This window comes from Acomys minous (genome assembly GCF_964271855.1).
Source record: "Acomys minous genome assembly, chromosome: 7".
Lineage (NCBI taxonomy): Eukaryota > Metazoa > Chordata > Mammalia > Rodentia > Muridae > Acomys > Acomys minous.
Window position 1 is genome coordinate 83,805,956 of NC_140488.1, and position 14,373 is coordinate 83,820,328.

Sequence of the window (14,373 nt, forward strand, 5' to 3'; positions counted from 1 at the left end):
CTGGTTCTTCAGTACAGATATGCATATGGTAATTCATGTGTGTGAGACAGAAAGTTAAAACAATCATTTCTTCACTACATTATTTGTTAGCATGCTTTGTATGATGTGTGAACTGTAAGTGCTTTAGAAAACTTCTCTTCACAGAGATCACCCTAATTGACTCACTCAAAGAAAGAATTCCTTTAAGACAATGGACTAATGTGTGTGTGTGTGTGTGTGTGTGTGTGTGTGTGTGTGTGTGTGTGTGTGTGTTTTACCGGACTTAATATGGCCAGAGTCTGTGTCCCCTAACAAGCCAAGTTCAAATATGTCAATTAACGGAGTTAAATAGTAAAAAGCAGGAAAATGGGGAAGGGGGAAAGGGAGATCCAGGGATTTCCTCAATTCTATTCTCAAGGATACTAACTTGAAAGTAGGCTTTAAATAGAAAGCAAAAGATATCCCTTTCCCCCTACCCACCTCCCGCTACTGTCTCAGCTCTGAGTGTACCCTGCAAGGTCACCTGATAATTTTTTATTAGTTTATTCTTGTTACATCTCAATGGTTATCCCATCCCTTGTATCCTCCCATTCCTCCTTCCCTCCCATTTTCCCCTTATTCCCCTCCCCTATGACTGTGACTGAGGGGTACCTCCTCCCCATGTATATGCTCATAGGGTATCAAGTCTCTTCTTGGTAACCTGCTGTCCTTCCTCTGCCCTGGTGGTCTAGTGGTTAGCATTCGGCACTCTCACCTGATAATTTTTATATCTTTCTTCTAAACATAAATTTCTCCTCTGGATGCTCCTAGAATTTTAGTGATTTCTCCTAGAAAACCATTGGGCCAAGCACAGTCAGTATAGTGGAAAAGTGGGAAGGAAGGAAAAAAGGACATGGAGGTGACAAGGGCTCCAGGAGAAGACCAACAGTCTGAAGCACCAACCAAGGACCCTCTGTGAACTGGACCTAGATCTTCTACATAAAGGTAGCCTAGGCTACGGTCAGCTCAGGCTTCACATGGGTCCCCTAGTGAAGGCGAGTGGGGGCTGTCTCTGACATATACTCTGTTGCCTGCTTTTCAATCACTTCCTCTTGACACGACTGCTTTGCCAGGCCACAGGGGAAGAGGATGAACTCAGTGCTGATGTAACTTGATGAGTTTGGGTGGCTGGGTGGGTAGGAGAGCGGATAGGGGAGGGAGGGTGAGACTGGGAGGAGAGGAAGGAGGGGGCTATGACCAGGATGTAAAGTGAATACATAAATTAAAAAAGCCCAAAACCCCAATAAAATCATTCTTTACCTATTTTGAAACCAGCTAATTTGGAGTGCTAAAAGAAAGTAAAGGCTAACTATGGATACATTATAAATATCTGGATAAAAATTTAAAACACTAATGAAAATAATTACTTTTAATCTATGTGATAATTGTTTCATTGTCAATTTGTTAAACCAGGTGTGTCTTTTCAACAACTGAAGTTCGGTCACGATTTTTAGTTTAACAGATTATCACACTGGCTTTTCAGAGGTGGTTCAGGGGTTAAGAATGCTTGGTGTTCATGCACAGAACTGTCAGTGCCGCACCGTCCAGCGGAAATAAGACATCAACAACCAGACTTCTTCTTGAGATCTTTACTCAGGATTAAGCTCAGTGGGAATGGCCCCAAAGAAGGGAAGGGCCAAGCTTAAGTACAAATCAAGGGCCAATCAGCTCATGCCAGGTGCCACCTCCTCATAGGTCTGCGTCAGAGCAGGACTGCGCGTCATCAGATCACCAGTTACCCTTGCACAGCCTTTTGCCATATAAGGACTTGTTTATCTTAGGGAGCGCTCGCCATCGGGATGGCAGAAACCTGCGCCTTGTTAAGGCGCGGCACCTCGCAGCTCTCCACAATTCCCCCTGTTTTATTTTATAAGAGCAGGATGAAACGGGTGAGAGTAGAGGTCTGATCTCCAGAGGGCACTGATGTATGACTGCCCATAACCCAGGTTATCCACCTTGATCATGTACGGAACCTGCCCTGAAGTTTGGCCACTGATGTACAACAGAACTCAGCTAGGGGCTCGGCCCCAGCCTAGCTCTGGACCCGACCGACACCTTTTTCTGGTGGTGGGATTTTGGGTGTCAGCCCACATGCAATCAGACGTGCTCTCCAGGAAGCCATTAACTACAAACAATGTACCTCCTGTGCAGTGCTTTGCCTTGCACCCTGAACGTGATGAGGATCAGGACTTAAAGGCCGCCAGCCAAGCCTGAGGAAACTGTCCAGCCTCAATAGCATAGAAGGCTTGTGCAATTAGGGCAAGGTCTTTGTTTCGGGATATGACCAAGTGCCGAAGGAACACAAGGCAGAGGAAGCTGATAATCAGAAGGGCCATAGCTAAAGCCCCAATACCTGCCCACTCCTTAAGATGATGCATAGCTTATTGAATCCAAGAGGCGAGGCCTTCAGCGGTGGTAATGTCCACTCAAGTGGAATTCACAGTGACGATAGCAGTACGCAGCTCTGTCATTAAGGAGTCAAAATTTTTGGACCAATTTCCTGTAAGATAACTTGACATTTGTAAGCAGGAATGATTGGTACAGGATAATGAGGAGAGAATATTGAGAAAGCCATTAAACACAAGCCAAATAAAGGGTGGCCACATACACACAGGTGTGGGGGAGAAACCAATACTCCTGCCTCCGGCAGAGAGCCTTGTGGAGTTTTCAAATACTTCTATATTGCTCCAAGTAAAGGAGGCATTGTCCACACCACCTCTTCCCAACATTGCGAATGGAGCGACCGGCTTTTTGAGCCTGAAAGCCGGTTCATGGAAAGAAGGTATCTTTGGTTATTGGCATCCTCAAACACTGGGAAGGTGGCACAAGCCTGCTTCCAAACCTCTGGGCACAGAGAATAAGTATTCTCCTGTGGTGCTGATAAAGGTGAAGTGTCCGCATAAGGCGGCGGTGCCAGTTCCGAGGCGAGCCAAGATGGTGGATTATCTTGTTTGGGCGCGGCCTCTTCTGCCTTCTTCTTCCTCCTACCCTCCTTGTGCTGTTTCTGTGCAAGCGACTCCATTTTTAGCAGGAGTCTCTCAAGCCTTTTCTCCATTTCCTCCATATTTTCACCATCCTCTGAGCTAGTCTCCCTATCAGAATCCCCGCCTGTCAATAAATCATTTAAGTCAGGATACAGACGTCCCTCTTTCTTTTCTCCTCTCTCACCGGAGGCCTTTTTGGACCTGCTCTCTTTTAATTGCTAGTTTTTAGCAGCCCTTCCAGAGCCGCCTTGATCGGACATGACGAAGAATTTCCCATTTTTAAAGGGTCTCTGAACATCCCCTGCTTTACCGCGGACTGAAAAACTTGTCTCAACCTGAGAACCTTCCCCCGCTTTACCGCGGACTGAAAAACTTGTCTCAACCTGAGAACCTTCCCCCGCTTTACCGCGGACTGAAAAACTTGTCTCAACAACCTGAGAACCTTTACACTCGGGTCCTAATTTACCGGACACTTACCGATCGATCACCCTGTAGATCAGGAGTTCTGAAGTCTAACGTACCAAGGACTTTCTCCCCGTATGGGCCACCACTTGTCGGCGCCGCACCATCCAGTGGAAATAAGACACCAACAACCAGACTTCTTCTCGAGATCTTTACTCAGGATTAAGCTCAGTGGGAATGGCCCCGAAGAAGGGAAGGGCCAAGCTTAAGTACAACTCAAGGGCCAATCAGCTCATGCCAAGTGCCACCTCCTCATAGGTCCACGTCAGAGCAGGACTGCGCGTCATCAGATCACCAGTTACCCTTGCACAGCCTTTTGCTTTATCTTAGAGAGCGCTCGCCATCGGGATGGTGGAAACCTGCGCCTTGTTAAGGCGCAGCACCTTGCAGCTCTCCACACAGAACCTATGTTTGGTTCACAGTAACTAACGTAGATATTTCACAACTACTTATTAACTCCAGCTCAAGGAGATTTGACACCCTGTTTGCTGATCCTAGGGAATCTGCACACAAGTGAGACATACATGCAGATACACATGATAAACTCACAAGTTTTTTAAAATCATAAAAGAAACTTTTACAATAATTGTTTTAAGGCAAGTATGCTTATTTGAAAGCTATGATCTGACAAAAATATTTTTGTATACACAGAGAAAGCAAAATGACCACAGTTTTAGTTTGTTTTACCAATTGTATTTTAAAATGAAGTTAAAGTGAACCTCCATCCCAAGGAGGCATGTGTCAGGCTGAGTAACATTTGTTCTGCTAAAGCCATCTCTACCGCTGACTCATGATTTCCAGACTCACTTGGGTTATGATAAGCAGAGCGACCACCAGGCTGCGAACACCAGAGGCAACCAAATGGCTAGAGGTCAGCTTAAGAACAGGAGCTACAAACCCAGAACAGTATAATACCATTAGAAACCAGCTATCCTACCACAGGAAGCCCTGAAGATACTATCACACCTGAAGCACACACAAAAAAAATCTTAAATCTGAGGTTATGAAAATGATAGACGACTTAAAGGAGGAAATACAGGAAATACAGTCAAACAGATGAAGGACTTTAATAAATCCCCTCAAGAAATGCAGAAAAACACAATCAAACAGGAGAGTGAAATGAATAAAACTGTTCAAGACCTAAAAATGGAAATAGAAGCAATTAACAAAATACTATCTGAGGCAATTCTGGAGACGGAAAGTTGAGGGAAGAGAACAGGAACTACAGATACAAGCATCAGCAACAAAATACAACAGATGGAAGAGAGAGTCTCAGGTGCAGAAGATATGATCAAAGAAATCAGTGTATCAGTCTAGTATCTATGAAAGTACACATTCAATCAAAATTCACCAAAATAGATAGAGAAGGACAGTTCATACTCATCAGTGGTGAGCAAGAGAGTGAGCACTCCAACATGCCAACCAGCCTATATTTGTAAACGTTTGTCAGTGGGAAGGGGTTTTGAGAGTGAATGTGTCTTATTTGCTAGATATAAGGATGCCAGGACACTTAGTCTAAATACAATGATGCAATAATAGGGGGGTCTTAACAAAAAGGAGAAAACAGTACTTAATTATTCTATAGGTGAGGGAATAACTTCTAAGTATGATTAAAGGTCATTTGCTGGAGGCTAACATCTACTCAGCATAGGGTGGGTACTTCCAGGATTTCCCTATGCTTATTGAAGAAGTTTCTTATCAGAAAAGGGCCCAGCCTGTAATCTTCCTTGAGGGCTATGTGTCACTTTTTTCAAAATCTGGGGTTACCAGATCAGGTGGAGTGAGAACCCTTCTGAAAAAAGTGTGTTTGCAAACATAGACAGAGCACAAATGGCCATTCAAAGAAGACATAGTTCAGCATTATCCAGCAGAGTCCCACATGGTTCTTCTCTGAGAAAATCAATAAGACAGACAAACCCTACGCCAAACGTACTAAAAGGCAGAGTGAGAATATCCACACTAACAAAATCAGAAATGTGAAGACAGACATAACAACAGATACTGAGGAAATCCAAACAAATATTAGGTCTGACTTCAAAAGCCTGTATTCCACAAAACTGGCAAGTCTAAATGAAATGTATTATTTTCTTGATAAATTTCACATACAAAAGACAAATATAGATCAGGTAAAGAGCTTAAAAAGTCTTATAACCCTCAAAGAAATAGAAGCAATCATCAAAAGCCTCCCCCCCAAAAAAGCCCAGGGTCAGGTGATTTTAGCACAGAATTCCACCAGGCTGTCAAAGAAGACCTATTCCCCACACTCCACAAACTATTCCACAAAATAGAAACAGAAAGAACATTGCCAAACTCATTCTATGTAGCCACAGTCACCCTGATAACCTAAACCACACAAAGACTCAACAAATAAAGAGTACATCAGACCAATTTCACTGCTGAACATTGATGCAAAAATACACAACAAAATACTCAGAAACCCAATCCAAGAACACATCAAATACATCATCCACCATGATCAGGTGGGATTAATACCACAGATGCAAGGTTAGTTCAACATATAAAAATTCATCAACATAATTCACCATATAAAGAAACTGACTAAGGGGAGAGGAGGGATGGGGCTATGACCAGGATGTTAAGCTATTGAAAATATTTTTGAGAAGGTGGTTGTGTTTTTATGTGATAGAATATGAAGTATTAATTTGAAAGGAAATATGCCATGTTTTGTTATTTCAACAACAGCAGTGTGAAATGTTAGGTTAATAAATACAGTAAGATCCTGTGATTTGTAACTGATTATTCTACCATTAGCTGACACATCCAGCAAGATGTTAAGGAGGTTGCAAACACCTTACAAAACTAATTATTTTTCCAAATGTTGATATGTGGTTGCTTTTTCAATAGGCTGATTATTAACTTAAATTTCGATTTCTACTTTTTTAAACTAGTACAAATAGTTTTTTTTTTTTTTTTTGCTTTGTGTCTGTCTTTTACTAGCAACAGCTGGAGTTTATGCTGACTTTTGGCATATTATCCCTCTCAAGTGTCTTTCTGAATTATACTGCACTATTATTCAATGAATTCAAATAAAAAATGATAATTAAGTAGTTCATTCTCCAAGGGAAGGAAATTTAAAGCCCTTTCATAAACAGAGGCAATTCTTGTGACCTCTGTGAAATAAATAAATAAATAAATAAATAAATAATTTAAATATACACACATATACATATATAAATTTACTCCTAAACATTTAAGATGAAATTTATGTTCAGCATTTATAGGTGCACATTTGCTTAATTAAAATCAATTATTGACGCATTTCTGTAAATGTTTGCCTTTGAGACATAGATTCTATGTATTAATTATGTTTTATTTCTAAAACATTAAGAAAATATGGCCAATGAGATGGCTTAGTGGGTATCAGTGCTTACTGCTAAAGCTGATGGTCTGATTAAGATTCCATAATTCATGTGGTGGAAGAAACACACACACACACACACACACACACACACACACACATACACACACAAATGCCTGCATGCACATATGCATGCAAGCACACATGCATGCATGTCCACTCCACACCATATATCCTAATAGACAGATACTATAAACATCAATATAATAAACGCAGCAAGGCCAATACACATTACATATTTTTCTATAATTTCTATTATGTAAATTTGCCATTTTTTCAAATAGTTGTGATTTTCATAGTATGTATTTGAGATTTTATGTGTTCTTCGTTTAGAAAAGATGAATAATAACCCTTAGTTGATTATCTATGTTCTCATAAACTTACCTTGTAGATATTAGGCTTAATGTACAGAACAATTCAGCAAATAGGAAAAAAAGTAGGTGATGGCCCCTCAGCTTAGTCCTTATTCCATTATTATAGGTTTGAGTTCATTGTTAGCAATGAGCTAACTGACAATTATTTTAATCAATTAAAGTAGAATCAGAGGGACAGTATAAATGTATTAATATATTTAAGATTAGAAACTAGGTTAAATGTTTCAGTACAAGGAACTGATAACTATTTGTTTCTTTTAAGGATAGTACAGTCAGAGAATATAACTATATTCTCTTGGCAGCCTGGTGGCTCTTAATAATACCAAGAAGGATAGGTTTCCAGTTTAAACAATCAATAAAGATGAAGTAGTATCCACAGTTAGACCATCTCTGTTAATTAGCCTTACTATGGATTTGGCAATATACTTTCTTAAAGACACCAAATTCATTTTATGGTTACCACTTTCCATGTCTCCCTGTTTCTATAAATTTTTCCTATTCAACATGAGAAAGCATAATTTCACATACACACATACACACACACACACATACACACATTTTATGCTCTTTATTATTTCTCTCTCTACTTTTTTTTAGACATGGTCCCACTATATAACTCTGCCTGTCCTATAACTCAGTCTGTAGACCAGGATGCCCTTAAACTTAGAGATCTGCTTGCTTCTGCCTCTAGAATTCTGGGCTTAAAGGGGTGCATCACTATGTGAAGCCTATTCTTCAAATTTTGAAGCAAGCTTTTAGTTTCCACATGTAAATCAGACTTGTAAGTGTTTTAATTTTGTCAGGGGAAGGGATGCGATAAGAGACATACCAAGCTGTATGAATACACAGTTTGGGCTGATCCCAGAGCATTTCCTTCTCTGTTGTAGCTATCTATAGGTCTAGTTTTGGAAGCTTCTAACTGCCATACAATCTAATCTTCTGTAAAGCTGGACCTTGAAGGCTTTGGCTTCCAACCTTCATCTGCTAACCTAGGTTTAGAATGTTTTCAGCCTCCTATACTTACTGCTGAATAAACGCACTCTCTTTCTAGTTCTTTCTGAACTCTGGCTGGCTGGTTTAACTCAGTTGTTCTGGCTCAACTCCTCTACAGTCTGCGTGATTAAATTGTTTCTGACTGAAACGCTCTGCTTGGATATACTGTCTCCGAATGCCATGAACTGAACTACATTGACTATACTGACTGCACAAAGTGGACAGAAATAACATGGACTCAACTGCATTCAAATGAACTGCACTAAACTCAACTCTCCTTCTCTTTACCCTGCTCTTAAGTAAGCTATCTTTCCAGTCTGTTCTCCAGAGATTTGGGTGTATCCTATCTCTGATTCATTCTGTCAAAATTTTCTCTGACTGATCATTTGTCGGTTCCTCAATTAGATGGCACTTTTAAACATGTCTGTTTCATTATATAAACTAATCTTACTTTTATTGTTTGTGATTAAATGTATGTACTAAGGGTATGTCTGTAGTCCAGCCAGATCATACAGTAATCCAGCACGTGTCTGCATCCCAGAAGGATCTCTCTCTCTCTCTCTGTCTCTTTGTCTCTGTCTCTGTCTTTGTCTGTCTGTCTCTGTCTCCATCTCTGTCTCTGTATCTCTCTTTCTCTTATACACACACACACACACACACAAACACACACACACACACATACACACACACACACACATACACACACACACACACACACACACACACACACACACACACATACACACACACAGTTTGGAGGAGTCCGGAAAACTTTGGGACTTAGGACTAGAAGCAGTTAAATAGTTTAAGTGGGGCTTAATGGGCCATACAAGACAATACTACTGAGGGAACTAGGGGGCCTTGTTCCAGTCCAAGAGAGCAGCAGAATTTGGCAGTTTGGGCCATGTGGTTCTGGCTCAAGAATCAAGGACATGCAAAAGGCATTATGGAATCTCCCTCTACAACTAAGGAAAGCAGCTGAAGCCAGGTATGTATCAGGAGTGTCTATCTATGGAGGCCCAGAAATGTCATTACATGAAGCCAAGAAGTTGGAACCTGAGTTGTGTTGGAGAACCCAAGATGTTGGAAATGCCAGAGTTATGAGATACCCACTAAGAAAACCTGCTAACAGGGAATTTAACCAGCCTAAGAGAGATTAAGTGTGTTGTATTCTTGTTACATCTCAATGATTATCCCATCCCTGTATCCTCCCATTCTTCCCTCCCTCCCATTTTCCCCTTATTCCCCTCCCCTATGACTGTTCCTGAGGGGGATTACCTTCCCCTGTATATGTTCATAGGGTATCAAGTCTCTTCTTGGTAACCTGCTGTCCTTCCTCTGAGTGCCACCAGGTCTCCCCCTCCAGGGCAGCCTTAATGGCTTTACCTGCACTGACAACTTGCGTCTCTTGTAAGTTTTATTTATACACAAAATCATTTTCTTAAAAACTTTAATCATTGATTACATAGCTTGAAATATGTTTGGTTACATAAGTATATAGGAATAAGAAAAACAAAGCAAGCAAACAGCAAATTTCTTGACAACTAAAAATTAACTTTTAGGATAAAATCTAATTTCTTTTAACTTAAAACTTTCTTCCTTATGATTGGTATCGTAAAGCCTTGCGGTTACAAAAGGTATTAAACTAATTGACTCTATGTGATTTTGTTTTAGGTTGGCATATAATTAATATGTCAAAGATTAATCCCTCTACCTGGTACCCTAAACTTGTCTTCTTGACCCTTAGTTAATTCTTTCTTTTCCTATTTTATATTTAAAATAAAGCTATCATTTAAAATATTATGTAGTCTTTTTTACTTAGAAGCAGCTGGTCCTTTTGTCTTTCCAGAACATCAGGAAAGTCCTGGCCTGTCAAGTTTACTCAGAAGGACAAGCAGTTCACTGAGACAACATGCCTGTCTCTGTGACTTTGTCTTGAACATCCATATCAGTACACTTTCTGTCTTTACTATAGTTTTGTAAAGAATAGCAGGTTACCAAGAAGAGACTTGATAACCTGTGAGCATATACAGGGGGAGGTAATCCCCCTCAGGAACAGTCATAGGGGAGGGGAATAAGGGGAAAATGGGAGGGAGGGAAGAATGGGAGGATACAAGGGATGGGATAACCATTGAGATGTAACAAGAATAAATTAATAAAGGAGAAAAAGAAAACTATTAGAACTTTAGGACTGTTTCCAATGTCTTCCCTTAACCTCATCATGAACTTTTACTTCAATGCAATTTATATCTTTATTATAATCCTGTGAAGGAACATTAGAATTTTAAAAGTTTTCTTTTGCTTCTAGGTAGGCACCAAGGTCTGTTGATAATGGTATGGTCAGGATCTCCTTTCTTTCTAAACTAGTTCCTTGTTTCCAAAGATGAGCATGAAGACCTAATGATTTTAATTATAGGTTGTCAGCCTTCAAAGTTCCACCAAAATTTTCTTCTTTATTAATTCTTCTAAAATCCTCTAAATCGTTTACCAAAATCATTTATTGATAATCTAATAATGAATCTGAACTCATTTATTAATAATCTAACAATTAATCTAAATAAGTTTTACAAATGACTCCATTTTATGCATAGGTGTATTTTCCTAGGGAATCACCAATGACTCTATTAGTTTTTATTAGTATCAACTTTTACTAATTTTCAATTCTAGCCTTTGGTGAGAAGCCTCTAACAGGAACTTGTACAGTAAAGGGTCAATCCAAGGCATCCAGGCACTGGAACTTTGTCAAGCAGGCCTTAAGGACACCTGGTTGTTGGGGCACTGGAACTTTGTCAAGCAGTGCCCCCGGATTTCTTTTTTTTAATTTTTTTCCTGTATTAATTTATCCTTGTTATATCTCAATGGTTATCCCATCCCTTGTATCCTCCCATTCTTCCCTCCCTCCCATTTTTCCCTTATTCCCCTCCCCTATGACTGTTCCTGAGGGGGATTACCTCCCCCTGTATATGCTCACTCAGAGGAAGGACAGCAGGTTACCAAGAAGAGACTTGATGCCCCCAGATTTCTTGGCCTCACCACATCTCCTACGAGAGACCACATCTGGTGGGGCATTGGGACTGATACAAGGACTCTGGGCAAAGTGCTATGAATTATATAGAAAAGTTGAAGGGTGTTGTCAAGAGCTCCACAAAGAGAATATCAAGGCTGACGGATCTAGAGCCAGGGGGGCCTGTGCAAACTCATGCACCAACCAAGACCTCTATTCAGATGTATCCAATGGATGACTCATTCTCCATATGGGGAAGGGATTGGGGGAGAGCGAGAAACTGCTTCTGACAAGGCCTTTGGTGCCCATGACTTGATCTCTTCCCTTTGGTGAAAAGGCCCTGTGTGGACACAGAGTAAAGGGATACAAGATATTCAGATGAGACCTGATAGGCTGTGGTCAGATGGTGAGGGAGAAGGACCCCACCTGTCAGAGTTATAGGAAAGGGAATAGGGCAGAAGAGGGAGGGAGAGGGAGGGGATTACCATTGGGATGTAATGTGAATATATTATTATAAGATAAAAATATTTTAAAGAAAAAAATATTCCAGGCAGATATTCCAGACACTGTGTATAAACTATAGAAGTCTATTTTGTTGTGGTTTCTTGATCTCAGGTAACTTTCTCATTGTGGCCACATGGCTATTATAACACAAACCATCACCACTGCTTTCCAGTTGAGAAGGATTCTTTTTAGGACTTATTCCTCTTTTAAAGATTCATTCCAGGAGAATGGAGCAATAATGAAGGCAACATAGAGAATAGCTTAAGCCCCTGGAACTCCACTGCACTGGGGTAATATCCCTACCTAACTTATAATATACACTTAGAAGCCCAAGACCCTTACTTGCATGTACTGAACACAAACCTTTCCCTGTGAAAAATACCTAGCAATCTGTTGACAAATTGGGACCACTATCTGCTTCAGGATGCACAGTGTATCTACCTTACCAATGGAAATAAATTGCTCCCCTGAGGAACATGTTAATAATATTACAATTTCATTCAAATACATACTGGAATGAATCTAAATACTCTGGACAATGGGCATGAACTGGTTTGGGGTACATGTACAATATTGCAAACTGTGTACTCTAAGTAAACTTTTAAGGAAAGTTTCCTATTAACTTATAAGTATTCATGATTGAACATATGTTATGATTAAAATAATATGCATTATGAGAAGGCACACATGTAATAGAAAAGAAGTTATATAATTTAAACTGTTCATCAAGGTAAAGAACCACCAGTGCTGAGTCCCTAAACAATGAAACTCTTTGTTTTCTTGAACCCATAAAGAGAAGCCTCCAAACGATCCTTGAGAACCACTGAATACCTTCACTCAAGTGTCTTGCCTTCACATATTTGTTTCCAAAATATATACTATCACGTTGCTTTGAATGAAGTGTACCTATTATTTTTGCAGTCTATGTAAGCCTTTGAATTTCCAGGTCAAGAACATAGAAATGCCTAGCCCAGTCCCAAAGAACTGGTAACACTCTGGAAAAAATGGAGAAATGAGGCATACCCTGTTTGAAGAAAGTTCACAGAATTAATTTTATTGTTCCAATATATCTTACACGGTTCACAACTAGTGTGGCCATGCTAGCTACAAGAAAGAGCCAAAATATAGTTGACTTTTAGCTATCCAGCTCAAAAAGTTTTACCAGTGTAAGAAAGAAGTTATTGCTGCAACCAAAAATATGTAACATTGCTGTGATGTCTCTTCTTGAGACCAAGACAGTGTTGTATTATGGCAGTTCTAAAATGGAATTTATGGAATTTTATAGGCACAATACAATGGCACAGAGTAAAGATGGAGCATCTCAAGGGAAACAGCATTTGTTAATGTTAAGCAATTTGCAATATTTTGATATTAAACTCAATGCAATTATGTATGGAATATAACTGTCGTCTTTCCATGATTAACAGGAAATGAAATAAAATGTGAAGTAAACTTCTCTTCCAAATGGCTTAAGTTTTGCCTTTGAATTTTAAATAGCTAGAGAACTGTACCTTGTGCTTTAATTTAATAAGAACTATATCATGCTTTGAAAATCATATAAAACATTTGAAATTTTGAAACTATAAAACCCAAAGATATTTCAATTTTAATTGATAGAATATCTGAAGTATAAACCTTTTTTGTGACTAAAACATTGGTATTTCTTCCTTACTGAATCAGTTCTTCTTTATGTGACTCCTTTTTCAATCTGTAGACAGTAGGTTTTTGTCCAGCCTTCGTCCTATTGCAATCTGTCCTAAACCATGCGATTATCACTTTTTATTCTCATGTTCATTACTGAAAAGGAAAAGAATTTAAAAAGATATCAAATAGAAAATAAAAATCATCCACTATCTTGCTGTAGAATATGTTTTATTTCCGTCTCTAACCCCCCAACCTATTTTTTGAAGTTGTATTTATCCTTTTTAAATTGTTTGTGAAATATTTTAATATGATTTTATTTAAATTTTTCTATATTATTTTCTTATTTTTGACTATTTTACATTTTATAAACTTCAGTCTAATGACTCTATTAGATGGTGTCAATAACACTACATTGTATGTCATTTATTTGACAAATGTGTCCCTAGTTTTCTATTAAATGTGTTTATTAAAATTGGCATTTAATAATTATACACAATGGTATTTCTTTGAAAGCAATGACTACATATTACCAAAATTTTCTACTAATGGAATTAATTCGGGAAAACATAATGCCTTAAAAGGGATTTTGATGATTGGCTTTAAAATCCATCTTCCAGCAAATTTTAATAATTGGTTTTATCAACAACACAGATTAGTTAGTGCCTGATAAAGAGCTTCAGCACCAATCACATGTTGAAAAGATTAACTACTAAAGATTCATTTTAGTATTTGACAAAGTCATATTCCATTCTTACTTTAATTTACATTTAATTACTAGTCTTATTATATATGCTTAAATGTATCCTTTTGTGAATTACCTTTTAAAGCTCTTTCCCCTGCTCATTGTTGAGTATGTAATTTTCTTCTGGATTTACATGATAATAGAATGCCATATTTTTCAGTTGCATTAACTAATAAAGTACAAAAGGTAGGTGTCTTTATTAGGTTTCCTACTTCATAGCCAAAAGTTACATATTTGATGAATTAATGAAGAAAATCTTATTTTTGTCT